General features: G+C 36.0%; 1 protein-coding gene across 2 annotated transcripts in view; it reads right to left on the bottom strand.

The window, feature by feature from the left end:
- LOC120416057 (potassium voltage-gated channel protein Shal) overlaps positions 1–21,202 on the bottom strand; it is a 406,813-nt gene that overhangs the window by 350,308 nt on the left and 35,303 nt on the right. For both annotated transcript variants that reach the window (XM_052710526.1, XM_039577721.2), the window contains exon 2: positions 16,346–16,366. The gene's annotated coding sequence lies outside the window, so the exon portion shown is untranslated. The remainder of the gene's footprint in view (positions 1–16,345; positions 16,367–21,202) is intronic.

The following is a 21,202-nucleotide window of genomic DNA, read 5'->3' as shown; positions in this document are numbered from 1 at the left end:
TATGCGGTGAGAGACTCTTAAATACATATTCCACCACCACCATCACCAATTATTACAAATCTCTTAACCAAAACTGATAATTCGTTCAGTGTTTTCTTGATGAAAGGAAATAAATATGGGTAATTCTCCGCCAACTCACACAGCAGTTGCCCCGACCCCTCTTCGATTTGCGTGATACTTTGTCCTAAGGGGTAACTTTTGTCCCTGATCACGAATCCGAGGTCCATTTTTTGATATCTCGTGACGGAGGGGCGGTACGACCCCTTCAATTTTTGAACATGCGGAAAAAGAGGTATTTTTCAATAATTTGCAGCCTAAAACGATGATGAGATAGAAATTTGGTGTCAAAGGAACTTTTATGTAAAATTAGACGCCCGATTTGATGGCGTACTCAGAATTCCGAAAAAACGTATTTTTCATCAAAAAAAACACTTAAAACGTTTTAAAAATTCTCCCATTTTCCGTTACTCGACTGTAAAATTTTTTGGAACATGTCATTTTATTTTATGTAGAGCAGACAATTACAAAAAAATTGATATATAGACATGAGGGGTTTGCTTATAAACATCACGAGTTATCGTGATTTTACAAAAAAAAAGTTTTGATAAAGTTGGTCGTCATCGATCATGGCCGTTCATGGTCACCCGCGACAGACACGGACGACGAAACAAAGAGAAACGCAAAAAGTAACTTTTTCAAAACTTTTTTTCGTAAAATTGCGATAACTCGTGATGTTTATAAGCAAACCCCTTATGTCTATATATCAAAATTTTTGTAATTGTCTGCTCTACAACTTTGTACAACATTGTTACACTCTAAAAAATAACCCTGCAAAGTTATAAAAAACACTAATTTTTAAAATGAAAAATTTTGTTCCAAATGAAAAAAAATGACCCTTCTGGGTCAATGTAGATTCGAAAAGTACATTAAATTTCCCATAAAATGACATGTTCCAAAATTTTTTACAGTCGAGTAACGGAAAATGGGAGAATTTTTAAAACGTTTTAAGTGTTTTTTTCGATGAAAAATACGTTTTTTCGGAATTCTGAGTACGCCACCAAATCGGGCGTCTAATTTTACATAAAAGTCTCTTTGACACCAAATTTCTATCTCATCACCGTTTCAGGCTGCAAATTATTGAAAAATACCTCTTTTTTCGCATGTTCAAAAATTGAAGGGGTCGTACCGCCCCTCCGTTACGAGATATCAAAAAACGGACCTTGGATTCATGATCAGGGACAAAAGTTACCCCTTAGGACAAAGTTTCACGCAAATCGAAGAGGGGTCGGGGCAACTTTTCCCGATTTCGTGTGAGTTGGTAGAGAATTACCCATATACTCAATTCATCGCAACTTTTTAATAGTTAATACCTTGTGTCAAAATATATAACCTTTCTTGAAAAAATTTAAACCTATTGTTCAAAAAATAAGATGTAACATCCGATTTAAAAGTTCAGGAAAAAACTTCACGTTACGACCACACCTTGCACAAGTCACTCGTGGCTCCCGTGTGGGCATGTCGCTCGGTTTGTCAGTTAAACCTCACCGTCAACAAACGGTCTTGTCCTCTGGGGCTCCACGAAGAGAGGAATCATTTCCTGCGTAGTCGTCGTCGAAGGGCCTGGCCGTGACCTGTCACGCGGCGACGTCGTCGCCAACGATGGCGGTGATCAGATAGAGTTGTTGTTCTGCCGGAATTCGCACTTTGCTGTGGTGCCCACAGCTCGTCGGTACGGTTTGTTCACCGTTTAGACGGTTGCTGCTATCTGGGCATCTTTGTGTACTACCACTGCTGGAGAATAGAGCAAGTAAACACACTCGGGCCCGTTTTGTTAGTTAAAATGGAAAACAGTTTTACAAGTGAGTACGGCGGCGATGACGATGGCGCGCGGCCTCAACCGAGCTTTTGGGTTATCCGGGGCCAAACCGTAATGAAGCTCCCATTTGTACGCACCCTTTTTCTGTCAGAGGAATTTAATCCACTTCACGCTATTTTTCTCCATTAGAAGCTTAAGCTTTCACTTTTGCCACACCACACCCACGCGCTTACCCTTGTTTTCCACATCATCCCTGGCAAAGGTGCCAGGTCTGCCCGCAGAAACCCTCGTCAATCGATTTTCCCCGAATTTCCACCTCTTCCTTTGATCCACTAAAAAACTCTTATGAAGGCAAAAATAGGTCATAAATCAATACACGATCCTTGTGGTGAAGGAGGGGTCCCTAGTCCAAACACACTCCACCTCAATTTTTGGGAGCGGGATTTCCTTCGAAAACCATCAAATAACACCCCTCATAATAAGCTGAGCTGAGGGAAGAGGGATCAATGAACCCTTCTTTTGTGGCCACACATAATAGAGTTTTCATAGTCAACGCCTCCACCCAAATATTAAACATAGATTTTTTTTATGGAGGTGTTTCCGTTAGGTTTATAGGGGAACAGTGTGTTTGCAGTGGATTAATTTTGCTATGAGTAGCAGCTTTGGTAGCTGCGGTTGCGATGCGTGGGAAATCAAATACTAAATCGGCATTTGAGGCTAAGATGGCAGGTCTGAGATTTTTTGGAAATATGGAACTACGACGATATTTTGATTCGAATTTGGAAGTGAAGTTCTTGAAGCTTATCCGAACTACTATCTACTACTACCTCACTTATCTGTATGTGAACAATGTCCGGAACTATAATTCGACCTATTGTTGGATAAATGATCGAAAGACCCTCCAAACGAGCAAAAAAATTCAAAGATCTAACAACCATGTGTAAAGTTTTAGCCACTTAAGTAATATTTATGTATTTTTTGTAATCACTTATCTGTAAACATATAGAAGAGATAAAAGAAGCAAATGTCATCTAATATCCTCCCTACGAACCAAAATATTGGTTTCGTTCTTATTATCGTTGGATAGAAAATTTGAATTTCGAAAATCTAGCAATTCAGTCTCAAGTTATGTCAATCAACGGAGTTTTTTTCAATGCTCAATGATATCTACAAAGGTTTGAGATTAATTTCTTATCAAATGTGTCCAATTTTCTTATAAATTTGTCTTCATCGATTTTTTTTACTTTTTCTGGCAGTAAATGAATTTATATCTCAAGTTTTATTGAAAATAACATGCCGTTTGTATCCACTCACCATACTTCTAACAGTAGACCAATTCCGGCTCAAATCAGGAATTTTTCTGGTACTTTTGTTCCCGACCCTCTCCGATTTCCATGAAACTTTGTAGACATCTATAAGCCGTTTTTGTGAATATGGAGCCAATTGTACTCGAAAATAACATTTGAGAAGGGCGTAAGTTATTTAAATATTTTTGTATTTTGCAATTCAAAAATTACTGTATCTCGAAGCCGTTGCATCGTATCAAAAAGTGGTCAAAGACAAACTTGTAGAAAATCGGACGAGCTTTCTGAAAAAAATACTTGCCACTTCTATGAGATTTTTTGATTTTTAAGATAAAATTCAAATTTAAAGGTCATTTCAAGATTTTTTTCGTGCAAAAATTTTGAGGAAATAGCCTAAGATGTTACAAAAAGACTGACAAAAAATGCAGAATGGTATGTCTCTCCTAAAAATATACAAAAATCATTTTTTTGCAAAGTGGTCTAAACGTCAAATTAAAAAAAAAAAGATTGTGGGAATCAGACAATTTTAAATGAAAGTCTTATTATTAACCATTGTCTTATGTCCAATCGAAAAAATAAGTTTTTTGTGGTTTTTGGCAATTTCTGTATGACAGACTTGATTTTTCAGTCTCGTAAATATTATTACCAGAAAGCTCGTCAAATTTCCCATCAGTTTGCCTTTGACAGCTTTTTGATTTGACACGTTTTAATATTTGCGTAAGCTTATTTGTTATTCTGGTTTCTACCACACTGAAAAAAATATTATATTTTCATTTATGAGCAATGGGGTGTTTCATCCAAACATAAAAGTTCTCAGAATCTGGCGGACCTCGGCCCTAGTAGAGGATACCCATAGAGACTCTCATGCCAAATATCACCCCATTTGGTTGAGAATTGGCCTGTCCCCAGCGGTTCAAAATTTACATGTAAATTACTATGGGGTTTTTTATGCTTTTCGTTCAATCGTTCCTACAGGTCTGGGGACAACATGGATTCACTCGGATTAAAGACAGGTGTGTAGGGGATGATTCAATCAACAAATTCCAGAAGGAATTAGGGTTGTCCATTCTGTCCCCAAGGTGCGCAATGGATCGACGTCCGGTGTCTGCAGAATCAACGATTCTCCCTTCAAATGTACGCATTGTCCTTAGTATGCGATGACGGCTAGCTAAAAATTACGACGCCCCATGTCAGACGGTGGAGAAGCATCAATTGCATTATTATTACAAAATCATCATGTTACGTTATTTGGAATAGTTCAAATTGTTACAGGAACATCAAAAATTATAATTTTATTACTATAAAGTATGTTTCTAAGCCAAAACTTGAGTGAATGCACTGCCACGTGTTCACCGTCTGACATGGGGCATGGGGCAATTTTTAGCTAGCCGTCATAGCATACTAAGGACAACGCGTACATTTGAAGGGTGAATCGTTGATTCTGGAGACACCGGACGTCGATTCAATGCGCTCCTTGGGGACAAAATGGACAACCCTAATTCCTTCTGGAATTTGTTCATTGGACCACTTTTTTTGCTGAAGGTTACAATTATTATTATTATCAATTATTATCAATTAATTGACCTTATTTTGAGATAACTAATTTATTCCTGAAATACTTTAGAACATGGAATGGTTTTTATTTATGTGTTTTTAAAGTACCTCATCTTTTACTTTTGCAAATTCCACAAAGAGTCATCAATATGATAGTTTAATCAAAACTATTTATTTCAAATTAGTGGTTACACATTTCTCTTCTTTATAAAACTTATTCATTCAAAAAAGGATTTAAACTTTGTGTTTATTGTTAATTTATTTTTGGAATATTTTTTAGTTGGTAAGGTATGTCTCATATTTAAGAAAAATAATGAATGCTATTTTTAAGTTAATTAAGTTTTTAACGAAATACATATATAATACTGGTAAAATTGATAAAAAGTTAGAATTTTTCCTAAAATTCTTTATACCTGGTTTTGTTAGTGCTTACTAGTTTGAACTGATTGAAGCAAGTCAAAAGTTTTCAAATTTTTTTATGAAAGTTGGTCTACCGAGCCTATACATTAGGGTGCCCAAAATATGGGATTTTTTTTCAAAACCTCGCTCCACAAGGCGATTATCATTTCTTTGAGCACAATCGGTCAACATTTACCCATTGATGCTCGAAGGTGAAGATTGTATGAGAAGTTATGAAAACCCCATATTTCTTACGGGTTTGTCTGCAGGTTACGCTAGTTTCATCCAAATAAGTCTACGACTTTGTAGAACATACCAAAGTTGTAAAACTCGATCCTGAAAAGTTAATTGCGACAAATACAAGTCATTTCTGCAAGAAAAAAGAAATACTTTAACAACTTCATGCTCGGGTATCAATGAGCTAATCTTAACAAATATCGCTCAATTGGCACAGATGCTTAAAATATCCCAAAAAACAGTTTTCCGCTTGTGGAGCAGGGGGTCATTTTTTCTGGGCACCCTACTATACATATGAAAATCGTTATAAATTCTAAAATTAGAAAATGATGTCATCTTCTTTAAGTGGAAAATTATCAAAAGAATCTCTTTCAGAATTTTAAAATAATTCTTTTAATCAATATTTTTGTAATTAAAGTTATCAAACTTTTTGAGACTTTCAAAATTTTATGGAAAAATCTTCTTGAATTAGATTGCAAATGTCCCTATTACGGTCAGTATCATTCCATATCATTCCGTACGTTTTTAATTTGCAATTTTAATTTCTGGAAAAAATCTCAAACCTTCCAAAGTCACTCCGGTTTTCAGTATTTATTTGTGTTGAAATTCGTTCGGTAAGAATTAAAATTAAACTTCAGATCTCATTATGAATTTTCAGAAGCATGGACTCTACGTATAATTCGGATAGGTTGCGTTTATTCCGAAATTCATTCGTAGCACTTTTTCAGTTTGAACAAAAAAAAAGGTAGAATCTAATTTAAAACTTCCTCAACGTCTTTAATTCCACCCAAATGTAAATCTTTAAAGAAAATTTCAATCAGCTCAACAAATGGCACGCCTCCACAATCGACCGATTTGAGTTCAAGTTGGCGTGAAATCATAAATCACAGTAATTATCTTTCCACAGCTGGTTTCTGTTCTCACCGGTTGGTCTCTGGTGGTCGGTCCGGTGGTGGTGGTGGTGGTCCAGAACATTCATCTCTACAGTCTGGAACTGTCTGAAGGTTCTGCTCGTTAACCGGTGAAAACAAGCACCACTTGGTTATAAATTAAATTAAACATTTTCTTGTGAAGGAAATTATCTTCCAACAAAGACTCCCAATTTAGCGAGGGGTTTCCTTTTGGTCCGTTCATTTGTGATGCAATACAAATAGGAATCCGTTCTGCATTCAAATGACGTCATTTTCAGCCAGAGCTGCGCTATGCAGAATACAAATCAATCCTGGTAGGAGGTCCACTGCAGGCCTTGAGGCTTTGAGCAAACAGGGACAGCTAAAGAGGGGTCGTTTAGTCGTTTTTACTCAAGAAGCAAAACATGGCTTTGCGACCGTAGGCAAAACACTAGAGGGCGTAACGAGAACGTTTGTCTCTTGTTCCTACTTTTTTTTTTGCAGTCAAGTTGACAAACTTGCTAAATGTCCTTCTCTTTCTTTTTGAAATGTTTTAAATGAGCAAAGAAAATTCTTATTTGCACCCAAAGTGCATCCAAGTTGAAAAAATTCTTGCACCACAGCAGCAGCAGCGGAGCAGAATTGCAATGCTTCTGACAAGGAATTATATCAAATTGCGCAAAGGAAGTGAGCCATCTGGCTCCGGACAGAAAAAAAGGCTGCCTGATTGGAGGTGGCGTCAGAGGAAATTATAAAAAGCGACATTTATTTATCTATCACTGCCATTTTGAGCTGCGGGAGTGGGCTTTGCTTTCGCTTCCCCATCTTTTCCGCTGTTGAGCTACGTGCCTTGATGGAAATATTGCTTCGCGTTGCTGCTGACAAAGCTCACCATTTTCATTTCCGCTGCCACGTTGACAAGGATGCCATAGGGTAGGTTGAAAAAGCTACTGTTATTTTTTGATAAAATAAACAAGGTTTAAACTGTATTTATTAAATTTAGGCTACAGCAATTTAAAAGTTTTTACTAGGCCAATGTTGATTTTATAAGTTTTGGTACCCTATCCCTTGTTGAAAAAAAATGGTAAGAAGTAAAAGGTTATATTCTAAACCATGTTAGTTGCTGAGTTTATGAAAAACATTTTAAAAATCTAAATTTTCAGCTTTTATTAAATAAATTTATTAAATAATTCTAAGTAACACTAATTTTTCGGTATAACAGGATTTGTTCATGATACAAAAAAACATCACACTTTTTCAAAATAACTTAAAGAAAAACTCACGCAACAGAAAAAAAAAGTTTTTTTGAAAGTCGGTTAAGTTTCTGAACGCGTTGTCAAAATTATCAAATTTTCACGAAATTCAGTTCAATTATGAAATTTTCTAACGAAATTAAGTACAATTTTACTAAAAATAGAAGTTTTCTGATAACCGATTGGTAAAAAGCCAAAAAATCGGTCGAACTCAACCGAATTCGGTTTAATAGTCCAAATCTGAAAGGCAAAAAAGGAAAATGGATTTCCCGAAAAATGGTGACGTTTTGGAGCTTTGCTGTCTTCAGAAGAGTTGTTGCAAATGGAAAAGGGCAATTTTTGGTTTGGTCAAAATTAAAAATCTAACTTTTAAGGAATATTTTTGGATTTTTTTGTCTTCTAGAAAGTTGTCTGGCAAGCAACTTTGTCGAAGCAATCCAAATTTTATCTCGTAATCTACGCCTTCTACGACCATATTTAGAGAAAGCATCTGAACAAACATTCAAGATCAGTTCAATTCTGGGTTGAGTTTAAGAGAAATGTGTTGTTCGGAGCACTTTAAGAGCTCTGAAAAACGATCATATTTTAGGTTTTCTAAGTAAAACTATCACAAAACCCAAAAATTGTTTCTGAGGGCAGATTCAGATTTAGCGGGCAAAATTATAAAATTTCGTTAGGGTGGTCCCATACAATTTTCCCTTAAAAATTATACATTTTCAAATGAAGATAACTCGAGTTTAAAGAAAAATACCCCCGGGATTTTTTCTGTGTTTAAAGTGCTAGATCTCTTCTTTCGAATGCAACCTAGCGCTTAAAATTTGACCTGCATCTTTTTTAGCTTAAAATAAATGTAACTTTTGACCCTCAAGTCCAAATTGACTTGTCAGAAAATTACAATATTTGCAGTAATTTTGAGTTTTGACCCAGAAGGAGGGTAACCGTATAAATTAGAGCAACACATGTCTCATGGTGAGAAACATTGGAAAGTGATAAACATTGAATAAAGAAGTTGATTAGCGAAAAAATTGTGCACTGTATTCCGCCGGGGAATTGAACCCCGTTCTATCTCATATCGTGAGAACGCATCACCGATCTGCCAACGGAACCAAACCACCGTGCTGAGAGGCGACCTCTTAGAACGTGATCTGTTTCTACTGGGTAATCGTATGACATTTGTTCCATGTCTCCGACGCAACCATAACACCAATTCTTTCGTTCTTCTATTATGTCAATTTCTCTCTCTTTCCAGTGGCTCTCCGAGATCCTTGTGGATCAAGTATATTTTTAGAAGCATTTGTGTCGTTGTTCATTAGGGTCATTGGGTGAATACTGATCACCTCGACCCAAATGCGACGTATAAACGCGGTTGCCTACTTGAACAATGACAACATTTGAGTGGATTAAAGCCACCGGCTTATTTTCGCAGTAATTTTGAGTTTTGACCCAGAAGGAGGGTAACCGTATAAATTAGAGCAACACATGTCTCATGGTGAGAAACATTGGAAAGTGATAAACATTGAATAAATAAGTTGATTAGCGAAAAAATTGTGCACTGTATTCCGCCGGGGAATTGAACCCCGTTCTATCTCATACCGTGAGAACGCCAACGGTTTGGTTCCGTTGGCAGATCGGTGATGCGTTCTCACGGTATGAGATAGAACGGGGTTCAATTCCCCGGCGGAATACAGTGCACAATTTTTTCGCTAATCAACTTATTTATTCAATGTTTATCACTTTCCAATGTTTCTCACCATGAGACATGTGTTGCTCTACAATATTTGTTTTTTAGAGCTCTAAAAGTGCTCGGAACAACACATTTCTCCAAAAAATTAACCCTGAATTGCTATGTTTAAAAAACTGATTTTTGAAGTTGCTAAGATGCTTTCTCTAAATTTGGTCGTAAAAGGCGTAGATTACGAGATAAAATTTTGAAGTCTCCGACAAAGTTGCTTGGTTTGGCAAGCCCAACAACTTTCTAGAAGACGAAAAAAATCCCAAAAATATTCCTTCCTTGCCCTTTTCCATTTGCAACAACTCTTCTGAAGACATCAAAGCTCCAAAACGTCACAATTTTTCGGTAAATCCATTTTCCACTTAATTTTGTGTCTGGACAACTGTGCGCTTTTTTTTTGAACTTCTGCATTTTTTACCAACTTCTTTAAAAAAATTCGTTAAAAGTGAAGGGACGAAAAAAATACTAAAATAGAATTTTCATCTAAATAACTAGAAAAATCGATCAAAAATTATTCAAAACTCAATGTTTAACATTATGGAAGCACTCAAAAAACAATTCATTTTAATCATTTTCGAAAATAAAAATTGGGATCACAAAATCATTGGAACTAAACGTAAAAGTCTAGGGTAATGAATATTTCCCTTAGTCCATTAGGTATTTTGCTTATTTTGTATAATTGTACCCTGTATAACTTTAATGATGGCTGGCTTTAAATTTGAAATTTTTAAGCCAAGCAACAAAAACTATAAATAAATTTTGGAATAACCTTTAAGCTCAGCAAAAATATTGGATTTATAATGATCGCGTAATTGTTGAATTTAATTAAAAAAAAAATCGATTCACCTGTTTTACTTTTTATTTGATTTTTAAAACAATTGGTGCAACCTCATTTTTTATATTTAGAATTTCCATACTTGCTCAAATTTATTTTTATTTTCGATCCTCATGTTACCGCAGACATTGCTAAATAATTTTTAACAAATTTTAAAATATGAGTTCTGCTTTTCGATATTATTATTTTTTTTTTGTGGGTTTTTGGAGGTTTACAGAAAAGTTGTAATATATCATTTATGTATTGTATCAGAATAGCAGTTTATGCAACCAGTTAAAAATAATATTATTCCAACTCAAGTCACATTTATCCAATAAGGTTTTTAATTAAGAACAGTATCAAACGCCATAACAGAAACAAAAAGTATTTCTATGCGTTACATTTGTTGAAATGTTGAACTTTTTGGTACTCAAATGCTGGGTGCTGAATAGTGGTTCGCAAAACGGCCTCAATTTTGAACTGTCAAAGTGGAACCAATTTACTGTTCGCCAAAAGTAGAGAGTATTGTTATCGATCATTCAAAAGTTTTGTTAGCAAGAATGAAAAATATGTGGCTTTTGAGGACCTGAAGTTGAAGTCGAGAAATCTTAAGAAAGTTGAAGGCGAGATAGTCCTCAGCCAGGAAATTTATCTGCGACATCGCAGAATGACACTCTCGCCGTAGTTCTTCGTCACCCGTAAAAAGGAAAACCCTCTTCTAACCGTTCAAAACTTGAAAACACACGCAATTTTCCAGCAAAAAATGTAAAAAACTAGACAAAATAAAACACATTCTACTGATTATAAAACAGCTCATTTATCAGTAAGAAAAAAGTCATGCTTGTGCTTGAACATCCTCCTACTTATAGATGTAAACAAAGTGGGATCATTCGAAAATCACGTTACGCATTCTCTCTATTCATCACCCAGCTCAAATGGATGTTGAAAATAACTTTTTGCAATTCCGTCGTGAAACTACTTACTTTTCCTGTCATTCTTGAACCATGAAAAAGCCTACTTTTCTGTACCAAAAATAACAGAATGGAATGGAATAATTTTTCAAAATAAATGCTGAAAAGTTGTATTTTTCAGCAATGAAATGGATGCTGAAAAGTAGAACTTTTCACAACTTGTTTCGAAAAGTAATACTTTTCAACATTATTTTGTTTTAAACGGTTAATTGACAAAATAATTTATTTATCTTTCCGCAGCCGGCTGCCTAAGATTTAAAATTTCAACCGATAAACAAAATGCTCATGGTCACATCACTGCCACTCGTGAATTCTGACCTCATACCCATCTACTAACCCCCTCAAAACTCATGTGATACTTTGTCGGAGAAGCAGTCGATTGGGCGGTCTCTATCACTCAAGTATCGGACTAACATTCCCATCCACTTCCCCGTGACCCTACCACTGGTCGTGGCCGGCGCCGGCATTGATCAGCATGATAGGGGCCTTCGAGAAGTTGCGAAGCGAGGCCTAGCACCCACTTATCTTCCACGGCTCGTGGATGTAACTTCTGGAGGTCCTGGTCAATAACGGAGTAGCAACTGCGGGTGGGCACCTATGCTTATGCTTATGCTTAAACGGTTAATTGACAAAATACATGAGCATTCGACTTATTTTAATTCCACTCAAAGGGTGTTTTAAGGAATTGCAAAAAATGTTGTATGGAACTCGTTGCAAAAATTGATTTTTTCAGCTCTTGTCATATTCATCCAACTCGGTGAACCTCGTTGGATAAATGTATGACTCGTGCTGAAAAAAAAATCTTTTTGCAACTTGTTGCATAAACTACTATTTCAAAGACGTTATTTTTAGCGATGGAAAGTACACAGTAAAAAAAATCGTGGTAATATTACATTTGGGAAGGGATACATCTTTTATGTCAGAAAAAATGTGTAACCTCTGAAAAAGTGTAATTATACCACATTTCTGTTGTAATGTCGCTTTTTCAGTCTTAATTGAGGTAGAATTACATCATAAAAGAGGTGATATTCAACCTTACAAAATTACACCTTCCAAATTTACACATTTTTTAATGTGTAAACCGTTCCGTCATTTAAAAATGACAAGAAAAGTACACAAATAACGTTTTTCCCCAGGAGTTCTACAAGAGCTCTTCAAGATAGCTACAGCATAGCAATTTAGACCGCGGTAGGATAAAATTCTCTTCAAGTACTCTTCCAAACTCCTGAAGAAGTTTTGAAGAGAATTTTATCCTACCGCGGTCCAAACTGCTATGCTGTAGCTATCTTGAAGAGCTCTTGTAGAACTCCTGGAAAAAAATGTTACTTGGGATATCTAGTTTCACAACGGGATTGTCGAAAATAATTGGATGTGAAAAAAACAAAAAAAGATGCGATTGATTTAAAATGTATCACATGAGCAAATTAAAAAATAATAAATTTTGGTGATAAGTTAATAACCACCCTACCTCACCGCTCGGAAACGAATAGATTCCCACCAATTTCCACTCCACTTTTCCGCTGCGCGTGGCTCACGAAAATCTGTTCAGAACGGTGGGAAGGGGTGAGGTGGTATTTTTCGCGACTTTTCCTAGAAGTTTTCACAACTTTTTTTTTCTTTGCTCTGTTCGCACCGGCGCTGCTTAATGCCTTTCGTCTCGGCGTTGTTGTCACATAATACCCAGCAAAAAGTGCCTGCCAGCCCGTTTTGGGGTTTTTGAGGGGTGGTGAAATTGCGCCTCATGAAGCGACACCCTGCCAGGAATTTTAATAACGTTTTTCCGCTGAGCTTTTTATCCTTGAAATTTGTCAAAAAAGGAGCGCGGGCAGAGATACTTTCTTATGAAATGGGAAACTTTTTATGGCGCGTTCATTATGATTTTCATCTTGGTTGAGCGGCGGTGGCGGCGCTGTCATCTCGAGTTTCACTCGTTTTCGATACAATTTAGCACACTAACGGGGGTTGGTTTGAAATTTCAAACGGATTCTTTTACGACTGACAGTATCCGCTTGGCTCGGAGGATGGAGTTCCATGGAACTCATTCTCGAGGACTTGCTCGTTTTCTTTTTTTTTTGTCCAACTTTTCCCAAATTTGATTGCTTCGCCGCCCAAAGAAGCACACACACACGCACAAAGCAGTTGAACCCCGAGGGGGGAAATGTCGTTATTTTGGATTTTGATTGACTGCCGGATGATATATATTTTAAGAAAAGCCATCCCATGAATAATAAATTTACGCCCCTCCTTTCCTTTTCGGGTTCCCACGGCCCTCAACCTCGGTAAGTCACTGACTGATGTCTGCGGGACGTGTTCCGGAAAATCTGTCACACTTTATGCCTGATGAACTCTACCAGCTCTCTAATGGCTCAGTCATATATTATGCTAAAATGTGGGTGGAGGTGGCTGGTGGGTGCTCATTTGAATTTTTTGAATGTTTGATCCATGTTTTTAAAAGAATAGAAAAATTTGTTAGAAGTAAACAAATTGTAAAAAATAGTTCCCGATTTTTTTTTTTGCTAACAAGTCAAAATGTAATTTTAAACCCCATTTTCAAGTCTACGAAGCAAAATATATTGCAAAGTTATGCAAAACTATATTTACAATAAAAAAACTTCAAAAAATAGAAGTTTAATTGATTGTTGTTAATTAATTTTAATTAAGATTAAGAAAAATTAGATTTTATTGAGTCAAAATTCATTTGTATAACTAATTTAAATGACACCCTTGATGACACTTTATATTTTTTTAACAGATTTCAATTATAAGAAAAGGAAAAAATAGCAATCCAGCAGCTACCCTGCAAAAACACAGAACCGTCGTTAGTCTCGTTGAACCACTTTGCTTCGTCACCGGAATTCGCCTTATTCATCGCTCTCCCGAAAAAGAGCCGGTAACGTGCCACCTCAAGTGTGTTTCCGCTCAAGTGTGGAATGAAAATGTTCGGTTCACTCTGCGGCTGATGATAATTCTTCAAAGTTTTCAATTTTATTTGCACCAATCATGGCCTGGAGGTGAAATTGTCCACACTTCAAAGTTTAAAATCATCCTATTCCGCAATTGCGCATAGGTTCACCACTATTTAAGGCTCCAAATTTCTTCAAAGACTTCTGAACAAAGGAATCTGGCAACACTTCCGTTTAGCGCAAAACGTGCCTATTGACGATCCGTGCCTTACCAACTTCAGAGTTGCTGACTATGACTGATGAAGCCGCGTCGTTGCATAAGCTCCCCCTCCCATCCATAAAAGCACTTCCTTCGACTAATTAATGCTGTACGCGCAAAACGCCGCCGGGTTTTAGACAACTTTTCTGTCGCATCACAACCCCCCACCGGTTCCGCTGGAAAGTGCTTATCAAGTGAAATTTGAAGCTTCCCGAGGTCGCGTGATGATAAATTAAATTTCGCAACAGCTTCCTTCCCGTTGTTGCTGCCTCTTCTCTACCAAAGGCAGAGGATACAAAAGCTTCCGCCAAATGGCTTATTAGGTTTAATTTCACTAGCCATTTAGGAGGGCTAGCAGGAGGGGGTGGCCATAATTACTGCAGGAGTATTCATTTGTGCCTTCTCTCAGCTTTGGAATCCTTTTGAGTGTGAATTGTGATACGAGTGCAACGTGGGGTACATCATTCAACCGGATAGTGCTGAGAAGATCTCGAGAAGAAAGGATTTTTGTTTTCCGGAATAAAAGAAAAAACTATGCAGCTTAGTAGTTTGTTTTTTTTTATGTCAAGATGGCAATGGAAGAAAATTAGGATTATGATTTTGATTTTGATTCCAATTTGAAAAATCACTTTTTTTTCGTATCATCGCGATGACTTGTAATAACCACAAGCAAACCTCTAAGGTCTATCTTCACAATTGTATTGCTAAAAACCTTGTTAGTATCTAAAAAATAATCCGGCAAAGATAGAACAACACGAAATTTTAATTTAAAATTATTGTTCTGAATGAAAAACATTGCAGGTTATTGCAGATTCGAAATGAAAATTTGATTTCCTTTAAAAAAACATTGATTTTGAAAAAAAAAACAAAATTCTCGATGAAATTACAAATTAAAATTAAAAAACGTATATTTCGGAATTCAATCAAATCGGGCGTCGAATTTTACATAAAAGTTCCTTCGAGAACAAATTTCCAAATCATCACAATTTCAGCATTTCAAGCTGCAAATTATTTAAAAAACACGTCTTTGAAAAATGAGAAATGAGAAATGAGCTATGAGAAATGAGAAATGAGAAATGAGCAATGAGAAACGAGAAATGAGAAATGAGAAATGAGAAATAAGAAATGAGAAATGAGAAATGAGAAATGAGAAATGAGAAATGAGAAATGATAAATGAGAAACGAGAAATGAGAAATGAGAAATGAGAAATTAGAAATGAGAAATGAGAAATGAGAAATGAGAAATGAGAAATGAGAAATGAGAAATGAGAAATGAGAAATGAGAAATGAGAAATGAGAAATGAGAAATGAGAAATGAGAAATGAGAAATGAGAAATGAGAAATGAGAAATAAGAAATGAGGAATTAAAGAAATGAGAAATGAGCAATGTGAAATGTGGAATATATAATTTTAAAAAAATGAGAAATGGGAGTTAAGAAAGGAATGAAAAACAAACAAAAAAAATCAAATAACTTCTAAGTTATAGAAAAGAATAGTTCTACACAGAATCAAAATTCTACAGAAAACTGCTCATCTCATTCTGGAGACGTGCTTCGCATCTGACCTGAGTCCGTCTAAACACAAAAAAGCAATCAAACTTGATACAACCTCTAAGGATTCAGTTTGCTTAGTTGATGATCCTCTCAATTTGGAACATTTCCAATACTGCAAAAGTATAAGAAAAAACTTTCCAACTCCTCTAATGGCCACTTGACCCCTCGCGTCCCCCAGAGGGCGTCCAAAATGTTTCACAGTTGCAGCTCGGACTGCAACTGCTGCTGCTGCAGCAGTACCTCCTTCTGGCCTGACCGACCTGACCTAGCCCCGGTAAATCTAATTAGCTTTCCTCCGGAGGCTCCATTTTATAATGCAAGCGAAATTAGCTTCGAGAAAGTTTAGTCTTGTTGGTTTTCCCCCACCCTCTCCTTCTTTCGCTGCACAATTTCAGCTCCTAACTAAATACTAAATTGTTTTCTGGTGTGGCTGCAGCTACTTTTTTGTGAGAGCTTTTTACCATTAACTGTGTGCTTGGGAAAGCTTCGCCGAGAGCAGGAGATACCTTTTTACTAGCCCACACAAGAGCTAATTTATCAAAGTTTGCAACCCACTTGGAAAGGCTCGCTGCAGTCTGTCAAAGTTTGGAATGTGGTTTTCGACTTCGACGCTCGCGTCATGAAAAGTTCAGCTTGGTGAGTTTTGTGAAAGCTGCTTACCAGTGGGACTTCCAACGGGAGCTGTGGAGAAGAGAAAAAAATGACAATATTAGCAATTTATTTTGCTATATGAAAATAATTTAAATACTGTTTAAAAAACGCAGCAAAAAAAGTGTTTTCTTTTAAAAATGCAATAAAGATACTAACATCAAGATATGAGTGAAATGATAAATAATAAATGATAAATGATAAATGATAAATGATAAATGATAAATGATAAATGATAAATGATAAATGATAAATGATAAATGATAAATGATAAATGATAAATGATAAATGATAAATGATAAATGATAAATGATAAATGATAAACGATAAATGATAAATGATAAATGATAAATGATAAATGATAAATGATAAATGATAAATGATAAATGATAAATGATAAATGATAAATGATAAATGATAAATGATAAATGATAAATGATAAATGATAAATGATAAATGATAAATGATAAATGATAAATGATAAATGATAAATGATAAATGATAAATGATAAATGATAAATGATAAATGATAAATGATAAATGATAAATGATAAATGATAAATGATAAATGATAAATGATAAATGATAAATGATAAATGATAAATGATAAATGATAAATGATAAATGATAAATGATAAATGATAAATGATAAATGATAAATGATAAATGATAAATGATAAATGATAAATGATAAATGATAAATGATAAATGATAAATGATAAATGATAAATGATAAATGATAAATGATAAATGATAAATGATAAATGATAAATGATAAATGATAAATGATAAATGATAAATGATAAATGATAAATGATAAATGATAAATGATAAATGATAAATGATAAATGATAAATGATAAATGATAAATGATAAATGATAAATGATAAATGATAAATGATAAATGATAAATGATAAATGATAAATGATAAATGATAAATGATAAATGATAAATGATAAATGATAAATGATAAATGATAAATGATAAATGATAAATGATAAATGATAAATGATAAATGATAAATGATAAATGATAAATGATAAATGATAAATGATAAATGATAAATGATAAATGATAAATGATAAATGATAAATGATAAATGATAAATGATAAATGATAAATGATAAATGATAAATGATAAATGATAAATGATAAATGATAAATGATAAATGATAAATGATAAATGATAAATGATAAATGATAAATGATAAATTATTTATAAATCATGCATAAAATATTATCAGCCAATATAAACTTCTCACTAACCCTCGATAAACATCAAAATTAAAGCCGCTAAAAATCGATAATTCATTCTGAAGCACCATGAACGATTGCTGAAAGCCCGCTTTCAACTCTTCTTTGCCATTCCGGCGCAAATCCATATGCATTCCGTTGTGTTGATAAGGATTCTCCTTTGACGTCACCACAGTAGTGAGTATGCAGGGCGAAAAAATTGCAAAATTCCACGTGAGTGCAGAAAGCATTTGAAATATGAATTGCGTTCGATGGAACGATATGGCCAAGCTGAACCTGTGCGGAGAGAGAACTTTTGCACAACCAGGTTGGCCGTCCATCGGTTCTCTTCATCCACTATGTATTCACATCCGTTCCGGTTGAAATCTCCATCAGCAACAGGCCATTCCACCCCAACCAGCCGGCCACAGTTTCATCTCAATTTTAGTATGCAATTGCGCACTTTTTTTTGCATGGTATTCGTTTGGCCCCGATTTTGCCTTCCTCACTGAGGTAAGGCTATAATCCTGCTCTAAAAATGAACTTTTTATTAAAAGCTCGAAGACCCACCTTCATATATATATATCGACTTAGAATCGAAAACTGAACAAATGTCTGTGTGTGTGTATGTGTGTGTGTGTGTATGTATGTATGTGTTCAAAAATCTTGCCAAGTTTTCTCAGCACTGGCTGAACCGATTTTGATCGAACCAGTTGCATTCGACTTGGTTTAGGGTCCCATACATCGCTATTGAATTGTTTGAAGTTTCGATAAGTAGTTCAAAAGTTATGTATAAAAATGTGTTTTCACATATATCCGGATCTCACTTAAATGCATGTAAACGATGTCCGGATCCATCATCCGACCCATCGTTGGTTAGATAATCGAGAGAACTTTCCAACGAGTCCAAGACATTGAAGATCTGGCAACCCTGTCTCGAGTTATGACCACTTAAGTGATATTTATGTACTTTTTTGAAGCCGGATCTCACTTAAATGCATGTAAACGATGTCCGGATCCATCATCCGACCCATCGTTGGTTAGATAATCTAGAAAACTTTCCAACGAGTCCACAACATTGAAGATCTGGCAACCCTGTCTCGAGTTATGACCACTTAAGTGATATTTATGTACTTTTTTGAAGCCGGATCTCACTTAAATGCATGTAAACGATGTCTGGATCCATCATCCGACCCATCGTTGGTTAGATAATCGAGAGAACTTTCCAACGAGTCCACAACATTGAAGATCTGGCAACCCTGTCTCGAGTTATGACCACTTAAGTGATATTTATGTACTTTTTTGAAGCCGGATCTCACTTAAATGCATGTAAACGATGTCCGGATCCATCATCCGACCCATCGTTGGTTAGATAATCTAGAGAACTTTCCAACGAGTCCACAACATTGAAGATCTGGCAACCCTGTCTCGAGTTATGACCACTTAAGTGATATTTATGTACTTTTTTGAAGCCGGATCTCACTTAAATGCATGTAAACGATGTCCGGATCCATCATCCGACCTATCGTTGGTTAGGTAATCAAGAGACCTTTCCAACGAGTCCACAACATCAAAGATCTGGCAACCCTGTCTCGAGTTATGACCACTTAAGTGATATTTATGTACTTTTTTGAAGCCGGATCTCACTCAAATGCATGTAAACGATGTCCGGAACCATCATACGACCCACCATTAGTTAGGTAATCGAGAGACCTTTCCAACGAGTCCACAACATTGAAGATCTGGCAACCCTGTCTCGAGTTATGACCACTTAAGTGATATTTATGTTTTTTTTTGAAGCCGGATCTCACTTAAAGGTATGCAAATGATGTCCGGATCCATCATACGACCCATCGTTGGTTAGGTAATTGAGAGACCATTCCAACGAGTTTTCATTATTGAAGATCTGGCAACCCTGTCTCGAGTTATGACCACTTAAGTGATATTTATGTACTTTTTTGAAGCCGGATCTCACTTAAAGGTATACAAACGATGTCCGGATCCATCATCCAACCCATCGTTGGTTAGATAATCGAGAGAACTTTCCAACGAGTCCATAACATTGAAGATCTGGCAACCCTGTCTCGAGTTATGACAACTTAAGTTATATCTGTGTACTTATTTTTCAGGAACTAAAAAAAAAGCTGGAATATGTGTCCAAACCACTCATATTACCCATTGTTGGTAAAAAGTGAGGAAGGCATCAACCACATAGGTGGATTAAGTTGGTTTTTTATTTCGTCCAGCGTAGAATTGCAATTATAATTGTGTCTTCTTTTTGACAGGGATGGAAAAATTTTAGCAAAATTTGGAAATGTTCCAAAGTAAACTAAAGTCAAGTTCAAGTCCAGCTCAAGTCAAGTTCAAGTCAAGTTCAAGTCAAGTTCAAGTCAAGTTCAAGTCAAGTTCAAGTCAAGTTCAAGTCAAGTTCAAGTCAAGTTCAAGTCAAGTTCAAGTCAAGTTCAAGTCAAGTTCAAGTCAAGTTCAAGTCAAGTTCAAGTCAAGTTCAAGTCAAGTTCAAGTCAAGTTCAAGTCAAGTTCAAGTCAAGTTCAAGTCAAGTTCAAGTCAAGTTCAAGTCAAGTTCAAGTCAAGTTCAAGTCAAGTTCAAGTCAAGTTCAAGTCAAGTTCAAGTCAAGCTCAAGTCAAGTTCAAGTTCAAGTCAAGTTCAAGTCAAGTTCAAGTCAAGTTCAAGTCAAGTTCAAGTCAAGTTCAAGTCAAGTTCAAGTCAAGTTCAAGTCAAGTTCAAGTCAAGCTCAAGTCAAGTTCAAGTTCAAGTCAAGTTCAAGTCAAGTTCAAGTCAAGTTCAAGTCAAGTTCAAGTCAAGTTCAAGTCAAGCTCAAGCCAAGTTGAAATCAAGTTCAACCTTAACTCTACCTCGAATCATGTTAACTCGAGATTTTCACATCTCTGTCCACAGCTGCAACAAGAATCAGTTTGATGGCGTGGAAATTCCATCTCCCAAAGGAGAAGAACCCATCCACTCGCAAAAAAAATCCGGAAATTGATTCCCTGGAGGACTCTATCGATCGGAATATTAATTGCAGCTCGTGCGCGCCCCAGAACCTCGAAAACACCAAACAGATTTTGACGATGGCGCCATGATGAGAGTTCAGTTGAAATTGTTTTATGACCCCATGGGTTATAGCGGTCCCGCTCTCGTTGGGTGACGACTGTTCGGACCATTAAAAACCATTTTATTTGCACTCGACCAAATGCACTTATTTTAACTCACTCGTCCGGAATTGGTTTCGACCGCGTGTCTCCACCCCCCCTCTCTCCTCATTTGGCACACGTTTAGCTTAAAATGGCTTCCCCATGGGCAGTTATGGCCTTTTTTGCCTCCGGATTCCAGACCGTCCTGGGAAGGAGAAAGCACCACCGAGCCAATAACTAGATTATATTTTTTTTCTAGATTGCATGTAAATTTAATAAAGAAGCTAAGTGGGTAATATATGTAATTGAATTTTGAATTGGCGTGCCGGGCGATGAGATTACTCAACTGCACTTTTGTGCATCGTAAATTGGAGTTGATGGAATTGTTATGGACCTTCTACGCAGATCATGAGTGCTTTCGAAGCAATTTCAAGCATTCTTATAAATTGAAATTGAATAATTGAAAATGTACAGAACTGAA

The sequence above is a fragment of the Culex pipiens genome, chromosome 3 (assembly GCF_016801865.2).
Source record: "Culex pipiens pallens isolate TS chromosome 3, TS_CPP_V2, whole genome shotgun sequence".
Taxonomy (NCBI): Eukaryota; Metazoa; Arthropoda; class Insecta; order Diptera; family Culicidae; genus Culex; species Culex pipiens.
The sequence above is the reverse complement of the archived record's forward strand: the minus strand, read 5'-3'. Positions and strand labels throughout refer to the sequence as shown.